Source organism: Rhea pennata, chromosome 25, assembly GCF_028389875.1.
Source record: "Rhea pennata isolate bPtePen1 chromosome 25, bPtePen1.pri, whole genome shotgun sequence".
NCBI lineage: Eukaryota > Metazoa > Chordata > Aves > Rheiformes > Rheidae > Rhea > Rhea pennata.
The window spans coordinates 5,785,981-5,792,555 of record NC_084687.1 but is presented as its reverse complement, the minus strand read 5'-3'; positions in this window follow the sequence as shown (position 1 = coordinate 5,792,555).

The window sequence follows — 6,575 nt, the reverse complement described above, 5'->3', positions numbered from 1 at the left end:
AAACCAGGCTGCCAGCTAGTCAAGCCAAAAGCTAATGGGCTGGATTCTGGTTTCTCTGCACCATTAACCAGGGGCGGCAGGACTTCCGAAGCAGCCATCCTCAATTTAAACACCTGAGTACTTTTGAAGATATTGACCTCAGAATCCATAACAATGGCTTTTTATTTCACTGTTTATCTTCTATCACTTAGGTTCAAGCATTTTGGCCTTAACGAGTTGCCCAAGGCCACATAACAGGCAGTGGCAACATACAAACATGGTGACTCCTGCCCTGCTGCAACCACGTTCACTTTTCAGTTGCATTCAGTCCACATATCCCATCCCAAGTCTCTCCCCATTCCCTGTTACTTCTCAGGGCTTTGCACTATCTTGCACAACTGCTGGCATAAGGAGGAAAACTGCACTGGCAGGAGCAAAACTGCCTGTTGCTGAGTTTCTCCCAAACTCCTCCACACAGTGCCTTTCCAGACTTTCTTAGAAAAATTTCTTTTTTCTCTTCTAAATCAGAAAACCTCCCTTTACTGGAATCCAACTATTCATGCAAGAAACCTTATTTCTGACGGCTCTCCTAATTCAAAGAGTGGGAAGAAAGCCCTCAGGGGAAAAATAATGAGAGCTGAGGGGAGGCAGAGCCTGGAGCCAGCCCCGAGCCTGGATTCCAGGCGAGAGCAATCTTCCAAACTCCTGCAGCCTCCGGGCTTGGGGGCGACTTACACCGCACGTGAGGCACCTGCCATCCCCAGCCATCACTCCTCCTGCAGAACTGGAGAAATGCAATGCATTTTTGAATGAAGGTGTGGGTTGGGGCTGCTCCCCACCCAGGCCCTGGGAAGCGCTAGCCCTGCTCGCATAGCCCCTCTCCCAGTGCTTCTGCTGAGCGCTGTTAGTATTTCTGGGCCTCGGGCAGACCTTGCTGAGCACATTTGTGTTCCCTCAGAGAAGGCAGCTATCTTGCACCCATGTTACAAATAAGATAACAGCCCCTGCTCAAGGTCACTTGAGGCAGAGCTGAAAAGAGTACAATCAGGAGAGTACACCTTTCGGTCTCAGCACTTTGCAGTGTTTCCCTCTGGGACAAACAACTCTGCTTCTGCCACGCGCAGCCCAGCTGTCCCTGAGTGTGCTCCCTGACTCTCTCCAGAGGTCTGCCGTGTTGTACCAGGCACAGTCCTTTGCTGCTGTGATTCTTGCTCTGGAGCTCTCTGCTCTGCCACAGAGGGAGATCAGACTCCATAAAGTTGTCTGAGACCAGGAGAACGTGCTCTCCTCCCTGAGCCAGGATATTTTACACTCAAAAACCTTCAGTTCAGAGATGCACTTGGATAGCACATTAATGACAGCACTACTGTTCTAGTCGTGCTTTTCCCATGAGGAGATCTCCCTTTGGAGACAAGGGCAGGCACCAGAAGTGATAAGGCTTGTTGGAGAGTGATGTGCAGGGGATCTTGTCTCATCAGGAGTCCACTCCTTCTCTTGCCTTTGAGGGAGGTGATCCTGAAAGGCTGAGGCAGGCTGTAAAGGCAAATGGGACATGGCAATTCCCGCCAGTAGATAACCTGAAAGTTGCAGTGCCTCTCCCCAGCTCTAAGTTCACACCATGAAATAAATTGCACGAAATGTCTCATGAGGTGCTGAGCCATTAGGGACAGCTTTGAGCCTTGCAATGTCTTTCTGCATTCCATCCTTTATTTTGGTGTTGTAAATAATCCTGCTGTCTCCCTCTAGGACATTGTGTTCCTCATTCCTCCCTGGATAAATCTTTTGACCCCTGTGCCAGCCAGTGAGGCCAACTGAGTGGCCCTGCAGTGAAGGGGGAAGCCTCGGAAACATTAAGACAGCTGGCAGCTGAGATAGTTTGTGGTTTCTCTTCCAAGTGAGGCCTGTGTCTCCATTGCCTTGCACCATGGAGCTGGCCACTGCCGACAGGTGGCTCAGCCAAGACAGCGTATGGGAAAACAGCACCGGCGAAAAGGTGGTGTCTGGGCCTAAGCCCAGGAGAGCATTCCTGGGCAAAAAGGAAATGGTGATAACCAGCCCTGGGAATGTCACCTCTCATGCCAGGCTTTGTGCAGGTGACCAGAGACAGATCAAGTGGGTGACACTGCTCACTCCATTGGCACCACACGCATGCTTTCCACTGGCACCACCAGCAACACCACGGATCTCTGGCTTTTTACCCCTGGGTTGCCCCCAGGCTCTCAGTGAGGGAAGCTACCTTGCACCACGGAAAGAACCATACCAGTGGAAAAGATTAGCTAGCCTAACAAAAATCAGTAATACTCATCCATCTTCTTAATCACCTGGCACCACAGGGCACAAAGGTGCCAAAGGCTGTGCAAACTCCAAACAAAGGATGACGTGTGCCCTGTGGCACCAGCAGGCCTGGGCTCAGCACTGAGTCTCTGTGCTCAGCCCAGTGGGTGTCCAGCAAGTATCAAACCCTGTTCAAGCTCTTCTGTTTGCAACAGGTAAATCAGCATCTCCAGCATGTGCACCCTACCGCACTGGGGCACATACAACATCCCACCCTTGGAAAGGTCTGACTCTTGCTTTGCAACGGGGCTGGGGCACTCCCCATTTTTTACATCATATGCATTAATACAGACTCCTGTTTTACCTGGAGATCTTGTTTTTACACATCCTGTAGTTTTGTGAACAGCAGAAACAAAAAGGCCTGGTTCCTGATGTCTCTTCTCAATAGGGGTTCTCTGACCTTACCAGCCTTTCTTTCTGTACTCTCTTCTCTTCGCTTGTCCACTTCATTCCTGAATGTTTTAGGAATCTGGCAGCCCACCATCTCTGATTTCCTCTCTGGCTGAGGTGCAATAGTGATTTCAAGAGTTCCTAGAGGGACAGAAACTGGAGTCATTCCACTGAACTTTAGAGTTTCCAGAGTAGGTATTGAACTCTGAGTGACACTTCAGCCTGTGCTTACAGTCATGTGGAGCAACAGCCCTTCTAAGATCTTCCTGATCTATCTAGAAACACCAGCTTCCCTCCACTGCCCACAAAGGTTGCCCTGCTCCACCTGTAGCATCTCCATCCTACTCTTTAGCTGAGGTAGATGACTCCTATCCACACCTTTGACCGCCCAAGTCCCCTTTCCTTAGCAGAACCATCTGAAAACAGAAAGAAACTCCAGAAGCAAAACTGAGGCAGGGAGGGAGGCTGCCTGCAGGTTCCACTGCCAGCAACAGCTCCCTAGAATAAGCCTGGCTGTCCCACCAAGTTTCCTCCACTTGGGAGGACACTCTGCCTTTCTCCCACTGACTTGCACCTCATGGCTCCAAGACAGCTTTCCCATCATTCCCAGCAGTAAATTACCACTGAATTATTACCCTCATTAAGTGCAATCTATCTGCTAATATTAATCATCTGCAAATAAATCTACACATTCCAGCACTTGGTATGCTGTTATCAGAGCAGAAGATAAACAGCTCAGCAATCTGCACACTTACGGCTCCATGTTTGACTCAGAGAAGTCCCTGTTTCTCTTTTCCATCTTCTAGTACATCTCTGCTTTCTGGACAACCCCGAGGGCTCCTTGGACACTCATACGCACCCTGCACATTGGCCAGCATTTGGCATGGACCACTGCTGGCCCAAGTCCCAGCAGAGTGGCTTAGGCCCACAAGCAGCATGTTTTGCTGAAGCAGAAAGAGGCTGCATCTGAGTTAGATTTATAGTTACTGAAACTGGAGTTTGACCAGGACTGCACCTCCTGTCACAAGAAATGCCCAAGAACCACTGAGGCTGTATACAGCTGGATTCTTTCAAGTGCAAGTCTTTCACTAAAAGCAATTCCCTGATCACACCCACTGGGACTTTGGAATGATGGCTCTTGGAAAGGGGAGCCATCAACCCTTCCTTTGAGCTCACCTATGTCCACACAGAGGGAGATGGCTGGTGAGTTGGCCTGTGCAGGAGGGACCTCTAGACTTGAAGGGGACAGAACAAACCTGAAGGTGCTCATGCAAGTCAGCCCCTGCGGGTAGGTTATCTCGCACTGAGCTGATACCTGCCTCATGTTTTCTCACTGCTAGGTAGGCAAGAAACCCAAATAGCTGGACCTCTGGCCTGCCAAAATGTCTTAGATTAAGACCCAAGCAAGTGCACCACCAGGTCCCTTAGGCTCTTTTGCCTAACGCAATGTAACTGCATTTTACTGCTCTGCCTGCCAGGGATCAGAAGACATTCTGTTGGACCTGGCAACCCCACTGCTTACCTTGCTGGGTCCTACACAAGGTAAGTGTCCAGGACCTGACCCAAACAGCAACCAGCATGCAGGAGAAGTGACATCTGCAACTTCCTTGCCTGGAGCTGTTCCTCTTTCACTCATCCAGTGGGCATCCGTGCCAGCCTTGGGATTTTACTTTTCATACCAGCTGGATATAAGTAAATCTGACATTGCTCTTCAAGCTCAGAGCTGGGGTGCTCCTTGAGGCAAGACCTGTCTCCTCTGCCTCCTACCTTGCTCAGGACAAAAACGCCAGCCCTCCCTGGGCTGTGGATGCACAGACTGGCTGTAGATCCCCTCTATTCGGCAGCTACTTCTTTTCAAAGGCAGATGGCTGTGATTAGAGTGGGAACTTAAATTCAGGACTGTGGTCCTATTCCAAGTTGAGATACTGATCTCAAACAAGTCATTTACTCTCAGTGCCCCTGGTCACTTCTCCAGCTCCACAGCTCTGCCCACACTGAGATGTCGGTTTAGAAACATGAGGGAAAAAAAATCTTTCATTGGTGGACCTCTACTGGGAAAAGTGCCCAATTTGATGCAGACAAAAAAATCCCCTTCGGCATTACTTGTTTGTGCAGGTAGCTTGGCAATGCCAGCAATGCCTCTGCAGCATGAACTCTGTTTCCCCTCTTTCTGTATGTGCCTTGCAAGCAGGATCCCACTCTCTGGTTGGGATCTTTGGGCGCTAGTGTTCTGGGTTTCTCTGGATTTATTTTGTAGCAAGGACCACTACGCACACTTGTGCTGGCAGTCCTCCTTCCATGTCAGGCGTTTCCGTTTCAAAGGGCTCCCTGCATATCAGTCTGCCCTTTAAAAAAGGTGATATGGGTTATTAATGATATTTACAGGAGAACTGCTGGGCAATTATTACCTCTGTCTCTCAGATGGCAATGAATCAGCCCCTTTCCCCCGGCACTCTCTGGCAGCATGCTTCTTCAACATGCTCTGGACACTGTGACTGATTCCTGTAAGATGGGGTTTCATGGTGTGAAGCGCTGATGTCCAGTTCAACGTAAGGTACCAAAGTTTTTTTCCTCTGCCAAACTGTAGGGGCAAGTGCCAAATTATTGCCACTCTCCTCCTCCCATCCCAGCCATTTCTCCTTCCTTCTTTCTTCCTCCCTAAGTGATTTCTTTGCTCTCTCCCCTCTCCCTTTTCTCGTCAATTGTTCACACACAGGCCAACAAATGCTCACGGGCCGCAGCAGTTCAGGACAGTCAGACAAGACACTTCCCACTCACCCTAGATCTGCACTTTGGGTTTTCACAGGGCAGGGAGGGCAGCAGAGCCTTCCTTTACAAATAGTTCATATTGAACTGTCTTTGGGGACAACCGTAACATGAAAGATAATTCCTTCACTTGCAAATATCCCACCAAAGCTTCCTTTTAGTGGCCCATTCCTTTGGTGATTTCTGCTGTCCTCTTGCCCTCCCCATGTCCCTCTCTCCACACAAAACATCCTGACCAGCACCCGGCTCCTGCACCTCCTCTTCTGAAAGGAGAGGAATCCATGGGCCTGGAAACAGTTCTGCAAGGTGGTGTCAGCATGGGCCAGGGACGTAAGGGCAGGCCAGGGTGAGCCCCTTCTCCTAGTCCGATTGGGCTGCTCTCCACCAACATGCATTTCACATCAGTGCCTTTTTCAGATTTAAATGCTGCATATCCCAAAACACTAGTAACTTTCCAGGGCAAGGAGGCTGATTGGTATCTCTGAAGGTTGGCTCCCAAGTCAGCAGGTCCTGGATGGCCCATCCCACTGTCTCCCTTCTCCATTTGTGTTCACTGCCAGGGGCATCTCAAGAACTTGTCAAACTTTCCTACTGAACAAGCACGTGACACAGGTGTGGTTCCTCCCTGACCCTGCCTGGCGATCATGCCTGGAAGGTTGATGACAGATAGCCCAATTTTATCTGCACTAGAACATCACCGAACTATTGAGTGTTTCAACCTCTTCCCTACAGAGAGGCACGAGAGGTAGGGAGCCTGCCTGCTCTCTCCTTGACAGACAGCTGGGGCTTCTGCTCTCTTTTCCCCTCCTCTCATCCCTTTGAACCTGGAAATAAGAAAGAAACTGCTTTCCCCTGCCAATCGCATCTTCAAAGCTTGAGCTCCAGGGGTCCAGGACCTGGCACAATGCACACCATTGTCCTTTTCGGAGGCTGAGAGTCAGCCAGAACACAAAGGCTGGGGAGACGCTACCCAGTGCGCCAGGAAACTCGCCCAGGTCAACAAAAGCATCTTCTCCCTCCATGAGTCTGAATATGGTGAGGGAGGGGGGCCGGGGATGACAGTGAATATGAGCTATTGTCATGGAGAGCCCAGTGCACGGAGGGAC